A 10,138-nucleotide genomic window follows, 5' to 3' on the forward strand; every position below is an offset into this window, starting at 1 on the left:
TGGGGAGCACGGGGTAAATTTTTGGCCCGGGGTGACTAACGGGTTAATCCAGCAATCCTCTAAACATTTTACAGTTACTTGCTCAATAGCTGTTTATTGTTAAACCAGTGATAGGACTTTAGTTTTACTACATGCAAAGCCTGCACCTTGACTAACTGACTAAGTGGTTATGTACTTGGGGTCTTTATGCCAATGCAGGCACCAGCTCACCACAGGGAAATACATCATTTCCTCAAAGGAAGCCATGGAACATAGCCCTATAGTAACTGAACAATTTAATTGAATCACATGTTGAAAAAATGAAGATGGCCTAAAAAGTGCAGGAGCAACAAATGGCAGCAGCAGCAGGACTGAACAAAGCGCTGCCCGTTCAGTGTAGCCGGCTCTATTCACCAGTGGTTATTAGTTGTTGCCAGAAACCATTCATGAGCTTTATGCCCATATTTACACATTTTAGTGGGAGACGTGGACATTTAAAATAGAACGTGTACAATGGATTATCCTACTACTTCACCAATAGAAAGTGGTTCGTGTTATGTATCTGTTATGCATGTTATTGAATCTGCAAAAAAAATCTTAAAATATTTAAGGACCTTAAAATGAATTATATACTAAGGATTTATCCTCGCTGAATCAAAGCTTAACCTTGGCTTGTATGCAGTCAGCGTCACGTTTTCAGGTTGTCAGTATACACTGAAGATGTGAGTCCACCTGCGCCTGGTGCCTCCCTGTGCGCACAGCCAGTCGGAGCGGAGTCTGTGTGCCAGCGGAGCGGATCAGTTCTGGATGATCGTCTTAGTATAATTTATGACTTTTAATTGCATTTTTGATGTTACTGTTAAAACTCTGTAAGCCGGTCGACCATCTGGAGAGCCGCGAACCACGCAGAGCCCCTGACGCTTGTTCATTTTCTGCTTTTATTTGCTCATTTGCAACAGTCAGCTTTTGACATCTTCAAGTTGGAGCAAGTGAGAGCATCTGAAAGCACAAAGGTAGGTCATTCTCAAATACGTTTATAGCTTCAAATGCAGCGGCTACGACCTCCTGGGTTAGCACCTATTCTCATCTGCAGTAAGTTGGCATGCTATTCTTTATCTTTATGTTGTTGCTACAACATTTTAAAACACCGATACTCATGCATTTCAAAAAAAAAGGAAGCAGCACGACAGGTCCACGACAGTAAAATAGCGCCTAACTTGAACTTTTTCAACACTAAACACCAGCTTTTTGTCGAATCTGTTTTCTCAACAAAACTACAAAAAGAGCCAAAATTGTGAGTCAAAACAGGCAAACGATTCAACGCTTACGACCCCCCAAAAGTAACTGAGTACATTTACTCAAGCATTTTCTGCTACTTCATACTTCGACTTCACCACATTTCAGAGGCAAATACTTTTTACTCCTTTACATTTATTTCATAACTTTAGTTACTTTTCAGAATATAACAGACACTATAATCATAACACTTGAATGATTCCTAGTGGGGAATTCATAAGCTACCCACCATAAAATCATTTAGTTAATTCCACCTTCACCAGCTGTAACACTAAATGTGAGGTACACAGTAATGCATCAGTAGGTACAGTCCAATTATATGATATACATGAATGTGAAATGTGACATTATGCATAATAAATACATTTATTTTTGGTACAGTAAGTATATTTTGATACTAGCAGGTTTACGTAAGTAAAAATTGGAATGCAGGATTTTTGTGTATTCTTACACTGTGGTATTGCTACTTTTGCTTAAGTAAATAATTTGAGTACTTCTTCCACCACTGAATGGGTAGAGCAGTTTTGGGAGTTAAGTATTATACAAAGAATCAGTTCAGCTAGTCTCCTTCTCTTTAAAATGAAAAGAACACATATATATTTTATTAATCATCCAAAAAACTGTCCACTGTGCCATACGAGTTACTCTGTGGAGGTGCTGTTTGCCTTCATTTTCCTAAGCAGAGCTCCAGTGTCTAAGACACTTCCACAGCACCTCCATCTCTGCAATGAATGTGCATGCACCTACACAAACACTTTCTACAGGGTGGGCCACAGAGAAGTAGCCCGCTTCCAAAACAATCCACTTGCTCGGGCTACTTTTCCGTGGCCCGCCCATTATATTTTTAAATATAGCATAAATACTAGAACATGTGTCACTTGAATGACAGATGCATATATTTAGATGATTAAATCCTTCCAGTAGAGCTCAGAGACTTGGAGAGTCAATGCCAAGGAGCAGTGAAGCTGTTCTGGTGGCAGTGTGGTGGCCCAGCACCTCACTGAGACACTTTATGTTGGGTTGTCCTTTCATTTGTCACCTCAACATGAAATCTTATTACACCTGGCTGCATGGGTGTCACTCAATGGACTTTATTTTGTCCTTTTGAAAGCATGGAGTCTGGTATAATGTTAATAGATTCTTTCAGTACTATCCACCAAATATAGATATTTTTTATCAAACTGAAAGTAGGCCATGCAGTTGCAGAATGATCCTCCTGCATCTAAAAATGCCTAATTGTATAGGTGTATTTAAAAAAGTAAAGGAGCGATCACCTTTATGGTCAAAAGAAAACCATAGGGGACATCACAATACTTCTGCTTTTACAGAGAGGACTGTCATATTCAGCTGATGGCTCCAGGACACTTGTCAAGAAATAAACATAGGTCATTTTATTATGTTATGTTATTTCTGGTGAGGACAGTACTGAAGCTGATATATGTGCAGTAATACTGTCACATCTGGTTGATGCAAAATGTTGCTTTCTCAAGTTAAATTTGGGTTTCTATTAAAAAAAAACTGAGAGAAGAACAGTAGTACAGTACGAGAAAAGGATGGATGTTCCAGCATGTACTTGCTAAAAGCACATTTTCACTCAAACTAACACCCTGAGACCTGATTGCCTGAAATAGTTCTGAAAAAGATTTGATGTAGGAAAAATGACAACCATAATTTTTTAGCATATTATCTCTGATCCTCTTTAAGACATATGGGTGATTATATGGAAGCATTCAGTATAATTATCTTTACAGTGCTGGCGTGTGACAGGAAGGTAAAAAGCTTTCCATGCAGGTGCTTGTGCTTGCTGCCTTGTTGTTTTCAGACACAGGAGTGTTGTTCATTGGACAGTGACATTTGAACGCCGTTTACTTTACATCTGAATAGTTTGCATCTAGATCAAGTAAAATGTGAGAAAAACACCAGCTGCACCTTATTTACAAAGAGAGATCCAGCACAGTCAGCTGCAGTGGAGCATCCTTCTTAGTGAGACAGACATTAGAATATCTATTCAAGGGTCAAGTCTAATTTTATTTAGCTCTATATCACAAGTTATAAATGTGCCTAAAGGGGCTTTACAACATATGACACCCCCAACAGGAAAAACTTTCCCCAAACCCCTTTCATAGGTAAATTTCAAGAAGATGGACAAACTGTAAAAATATTTGAGGAACGTGATTGGGAGGATGAGCGGCCTCCAGGTCCCACAGCGGACCCAGGCCACACGACCTCCTATCCAGACAGATCAGGAAGAAGGACAAACTACACAAACGCACAAGAGGCAAGACTAAAGACCATTCACACGCTGGAGGAATAAACAAACATACATAAGAGAGAATAAAAAAAGCACAATATGAACAAGAAAGGGAGGGAGATAAAGAAGAGGCTGGGACTCCTGGAGGATGAGCCACTGGATTCAAAGCTCTGAACCTCACTTGAGACAGTTTATTATCCCTCACACAGCTTGCTTTACAGACACAAAGGGGGGTATTTATTACAGCTTTGTAGCTCTTTTTTCTTTTTTTTTGCGCTAAACACTGACAGGATGTGTTTTCACATCTGTTCTCATGCAATATGTATTTTAAGGGATACAAAAATCAGAGAGGAGAGAACAGAAACTTATACAAGTACCTTCAGCACCTGATTTCCCACCGTAGCGTCAGAGGGAACTATGGCTGAAATGTAACGTCAGGAGAAAGCAGGTGTAAAATTTGCAGCCATGCTGTCAGGGTGGCAGCTGATAGTCATTTGCGCTCACTGAAGTGCAGAACACATGAGGAATGGAGACCTCATCGCTGTTAGGAACACACAGGAGGAGGGAGAGGGTGTCTGTAAATTGCATCACTCGCCAGAGGTGAGGGACATTTACAGGCTTTCAGATCAAACCATGCTTCAATTACTGAACAAAATAATGGATGATGTAACTGACAGGATACTACATGATTGTAGTTCCAAAATATGTTTGTGGATTCCTTCAACAATATTAGGGTTCAGTCACTGTAAACTTGCATGTTATTCTACGCCGCCTTGTTGTCCACACATATGCACGTGGCACCTGACCCTAGGCAGATGTGTATTCAAATGAACACAGCTGTGGCTGTGCCCATTTAGGGGAGACCAGGGACTGTTGTAACACCGGATCAGTTTGACCAGTCAGAAAAGAGCTGCAATGATGATATCACTGTCAAAAACTCCCATTTCCTTTATGAGCTGACAGAAGAAGTGGAATGTCTGTGAGTTACACTGTAGATTTTATAAACAAAAACTGAGTTTCAGGTTTCAGGATCATTTTTTATTAAGATTATTTTTTGCCAATTGTTAGCTATGCAATGACTGGGGTGGGGATGGTTGTAACATTTTTAATGAACTGTTACAATATGATCATCCCTTTATCACCTGATCCCAGTGACCAAGAGATGCTGATGCCGCTGATGATGAGAATCTACATTGTGTGCATGAACATCCACACGCACACACTTTGCAGGACTTTACACTGACTTCCATTCATTTCCTGGGAAGCAGTTCTAAGTGTTCCAGTGAAGGCTGCAGTTCTTTCACATCACATGGGTGATGAAAAGGTACAGAGAAGAGGTGCAATGACAAAGAGGGCACAATAACGTGTATTGTTAGTGTATGTTCAATTACTTGGCCAGAGGAGCTTTCTGTCCCTTGTGTAGGTTGAGCTGTAGCTGGACAAATACAGTACATATACAGTACATACAAATACACAGACTGCCATTTAAATCAGTAATGTAAAACCTTTTTGCTTTGATTGTAAAAACAGAAGAACTATGGAGTACAGACATGCATAGCAGAAGGTCCTTGCAATGTCCCTGAAACTTCAGTGCTCCAGGAATACTATTTTTAGTAGTTACAGAGTCTCATCTGAACTTGTAAAAAAAAGTTAGATCCTTCTTTTGCATGTTTTATTGTGTTGTAGAATTAATATTAAAAGTATAAAATTGCCAGTGTTGCTTTTCAGTCTACACTCAATAACCCATAATAACAAAGTGGAAACAATACTTTAGACAAAGTTGCACATTTTTTAAAACTCAAAAACTCAACCACTACTTGCCTAAAACCTAATCCTAATTTAACCTAAAGTGTTTTTGTCCCTTTACAATGTTCACATTACTCAGGACTGACCATTCTTTATTTTTCAATTCAATTCTTGCATAAATTGACATTAACTCACATTATCTGTGATTGTGTAGTTGTCATCCAAGTGAGTTTTTTTTTTGTAGTAGACAAATATGGGTACCAGGTATGAGAGTTTGAGAGCTGACAGCCACGGAGTTAGTAATGCTCAAACAAAAGGTGTTACAACCATCCCCGGTGTCTCCTACAACATCAGTGTCGGTAAATACCCTGCTACATTGAAAAATTGCAGTATTTTCTGCACCTGACAGTAATTTGAACAACTCTTATCACATTATCTAGTAGTACTTCCCAAAACCTGTAAACAGACTTGGATGTGTAAAACAGGTGGAGTTGCCATTTTAACTTCTATAATGTGACTGAGTTCAGGGTGACAGAATGTGTGGATTTGCTTTACTAATAAGAGGAATTTAAATATCTTCTTTTAGATGGATAGTTTAAAGTGGGTGTGTCTTATCAGTGTGGAGCAGAATGGAGTAGGGCTGTATTTGTCAGCATTAACTGGATCGTTTCGTGTATTTTATTAGTTAATTAAGTCATTGTTTATAAAATTTCAAAATACTAAAATTACTACTAAACCCTGAGGTGACATCATCAAATTGCTCATTTAGTTGACTAATAGTCCAGAACCTATTTAGTTTACTATCAGATAAAGATAAAAAGATGCAGCAGATTATTGGAATTTAGGAACTAGAACTAGGGAATTGCTTGAAAAACATCTTAAACAGTAATCCTGTCAAACTATCTGCAATTTCTTTTCTGGAAAAAAAAAAGAGAAGAGGCCAGAGAACTCAGGACATTTACTTCATATATGATGAAGGTGCTTTTTGGTAAAATACACAAATAGAAAAAAAGAAAAACTCTTCTAGAAATGAATAAAAAGCCTTTAGACTGGAATTTATTTATTGCATTTGTGATTTATTTTTTTTGTTGTTGACCACTTGATTACAACTCAACATTGCCCACCACCGTTAAATCGTCACGAGGAAACGATGAGTGAAAAATGAACAAATTCCACCCAAACCGTATGACACGTGATCTGCAGTCATTTTGTGCACTGGCTTTTTCTCCACCTCATCTGGCCCAGCTTGATTGTGCCCATGATTACCTTCATTACTCACACCTGTTGTCTATTATCGCTGTGTGATCTGGCCTTTGTTATCACCCCACTTCTCTCACTCCCTTGTCAGTCTTTTGTTCACCGTGCCGTCACGACATCGTGGATCTTTGCCTCTTATGTCCTTCGTGTTGGCTCTAATCTTTCCCAATGCCGCTTTGCCTTTGCTTCGTCTGGCTGTTTGTGATTCCTTTTCATCTCCCAGAGTATTTGTATTTGTGTGTGTTTTTGTTAACTTGCTCAGGAAAGAGTATCACCTTAACCTGTGTTAATCTGCAAATAAGAGTTACTTTACCTGAGCTCATGCCAAGTTCACTAAGTGCTTGCTCAAGGAGGGTTTGTTGAGTTTTTCTCTCTAAAATTGTCCTGAGATGACTGCTGTTGTGATTTGGTGTTGTATAAACTGAATGGAACTGAGATGAGTTGAGTTGAATGCTTACCAGTCCAGACAACAGAAGTGCAGTTTCTTCCCCCTATGTTTTGCTTTGGGAGATGGCTTGGGGCAGCCAAGTGTTCCAGGATGCATTGCTGTCAGTATTGGCAGCAGAGTTTGGGCCAGGCTCAGATCTATTATTTCATCTTACAGTTAATAAAGTATGTCACTTTAAAAATTCTTTTTTTCAGACGAGAAAGTATCAGTTTCAATTTAGAGTGTGTAGTATGGCTCGAGTGAACTAAGTCATTTTTCTGCAAAAGTTACATCAAAGCCCATAGTTATATTAATTGTATAGTTTATATTATAGTACTAAGGAGTGTGTCGTATTATAGGGCGAAGAGGAGCGCAGGGGGCCCAGAATTGTATTCTTTTATGAGCCCCAGTATTTCTAACAGTGCCTTTGTGTGCTTGTGATATTGTGACACATTCTTTGGAAAAGTGACCAATGTATTTTCCAGCTGAGAACCAAACACACCCCTGTGATACATGATATTACTCTGCTACAAAGCAGGAGCCAATATTTAAGTGTGGTTTTGTACTGTATGATGGGCAGGTTACCTGGTTGACTAAATCACATTTGACTGAATCCATTTACATGTATGGTCCTACGCTAAAGAGGAGTCATCAAAAATGTTTTACAGGAAGGAAAAAGAGAGCCTTGTTGGTATTGAAACACCCAAATGATTGTCAGGGCATATAGTTTAGGACACAGGACTAGAACTTGTGCAGCTGGAAGAATCACTGTAGAGTTAAAGTTGATCCAGTTCTAAAAACATTCAGTATAAAAAAATGAATTAATATTGTGCTGTTGTCAAAATTTGGAAAAGAAAGTATTCACAGATGTCTCTGAGCTGCAGAACAGAAGAATTTCAGAATCAGAATCAGCTTTATTAGCCAGGTGTGTCAGACACACAAGGAATTTGGCCCTGGTACAACGGTTCTCAATGTGTATGTACATGTCAACAAGCAATGGAATGTGCATTAGGAAAGAGATAAAAAATAAGAGTAAAGTTCTTATAGATAGAGACTTGTGTGTATGTGTATATATATATATATATATATATATATACATACACGGGGGCGGCTGTGGCTCAGGAGGTAGAGCGGGTCGTCTCCTAACCAAAAGATTAGAGGTTCAGTGCCTGGCTTGTCCAGTCAACATGTCGAAGTGTCCTTGAGCAAGAGACTGAACCCCCAGTTGCTCCCGGTGATGACACCGATGTGTGAGTGTTTGGGAGTGCGAATGGGTGAATGGCCAAATAGCGTGAAAGCGCTTTGAGTGTGCTGTAAAAGCATAGAAAGGCGCTATACAAGTATAAAACCATTTACCATTTATAGATAGATAGATATACAGTCTGAATTTGTGAGGTGAACACTTAATTAGATTCAGACTAAACAGGCCTGTAGATTTATTTATTTTTTATTAGCAATATCCTTCACAACCAAATGAATTTTATAGGAATGTGCAGCTTACAGCAGCTTACATTGAAAACATAGCTCTATGAGGTTGTCACAAATTAAGTGCTGTACGACCCAAATGCAAATATAATATTGGGTTCACACACAAAAAATAAACAGAAGTTTCTTCTCTGATGTCACTGATAAAACCTGTATTTACTGTGACATCATGATTTGTATCGTAACTCCCTGACATATTTTAGAGGCATCCCCCTAGATGCAATGTTCCTTGGACAACTGGAACTTTGAGTTTTCTGGCAGGGTCAGTAAAAGTCAGCGCCTCATCCATTTTCTCTCTCACCTGTTTAAACAGCATGTAACAGAGATGGATGTTTCCTTCTTGTATATCTTCGTGGCCGCATATTATTTACTTTGGAGTATCAAGTCTTGTACTTTTCACTAGGTCACATATAATCCATACTAGTGCAAGGCACTGGTACAAAGCCAGTGGATTGTGTCACTGTGTGAATAAAACATGAAAAGGTAAAAAAAAAATGCTTGAGGTAAGTAATAGGTGTTCAGAGGTTTAAGTAAAAGAGCTGCCATGACAACTGAGCAAATCTGCATGTTTGACTTAGCAACATCTAGTGATATGTTCCTTGGACAACTGGAACTTTGAGCATTTCACAGTGTTACCTGTTTCTGTGGTAGCCTGCTGTGTAGGGTAAATGAAGTGTATCCTCTTGTCTATCCGACTGTGGTTCAGTGGGTAGAGCAGTCGTCTCCCAACTGGAGGGTTGGAGGTTTGAAGTCCACATGTCGAAGTGTCCTTGGGCAAGACACTGAACCCCCCCCCCCCCCCCCCCCCCCGGTCGCCGCCGCGCTCGGGGGCGGGAGGGTGGACCCTGCCTCTTGCCCAATGTCATCTGGGATTGGCTCCAGGCCCTCTGTGACCCTCTTCAGGATAACTCTTATAGATAATGAATGGATGGACAGTTTAGTGGTTGTGCTAACCAGTGTCTGGGTTCTGTGTCACTGGACTAGTTGAAGCAGGTTATCCCCCTGACTAGAACATTTCAACTTGGAACACCAGAACAAGAAAAAGAAGAGGCCAAACTATATTAGGTTAAGCCACATAGAGGACACATTTGTATTTATGTGGAACACTGTGGTCTACTCTTTCAAGAGAAAAGACTTTAGGGGTAGTTACTAAGTGGCTGGTTTTGCATTAGTACCTCCGGTTTGTTTGCACATCTCCATTAACATGTCATGTCCTTACTATTTCTGTGAGATGTATCCATGAATGTCTCAATCCTAAATGCGGTTTGCCCAGAATGGACCCTACTTTCCCAACCAACAATCACAGGAAGGGCAATGGCACAGTTGCAGAGGTAGGGGTGGTTAAAGAACAAGATGGCAAGGGATTTGTTATGCTTGCGGACAACATGGCCATTGGGCATCAGCTTGTCCCACCTTTGGAGGGCTCCAGAGACAGCCGCAAGCTCAGTTCCAGAGGAGAGGCAGAGGCGGCCCACAAAGAGGATGTGGGGGACCTCATCTCCTCTACCCTGCTCAAATGCCTGCCCAGGCTTGTGAGCAGGAGCAAGATTACTGAAGGTGCCCAGGAACCGATACAGGCCAGTGCTGTCTTGACAACTTGTTAATAATAGCCCTCTAAGGAGTCATGGAAATATCTACCAGACGACCATGGCATCCATTTAGACACCCTGGCCTTTGTGGCTTAAGGGGAACACTAG

The 10,138-nt window shown here is 40.1% G+C and overlaps 1 protein-coding gene across 1 annotated transcript in view; it reads left to right on the forward strand.

Moving 5' to 3' along the window:
- Positions 1–797: 797 nt before the first annotated feature.
- Positions 798–10,138, forward strand: part of npffr1l2 (neuropeptide FF receptor 1 like 2) — a 26,340-nt gene continuing 16,999 nt past the window's right edge. The window contains 1 exon segment of the mRNA XM_020590565.1: positions 798–992. The gene's annotated coding sequence lies outside the window, so the exon portion shown is untranslated.

This window comes from Monopterus albus, unplaced genomic scaffold, assembly GCF_001952655.1.
Source record: "Monopterus albus unplaced genomic scaffold, M_albus_1.0 scaffold12.1, whole genome shotgun sequence".
In the NCBI taxonomy this organism is placed as follows: Eukaryota; Metazoa; Chordata; class Actinopteri; order Synbranchiformes; family Synbranchidae; genus Monopterus; species Monopterus albus.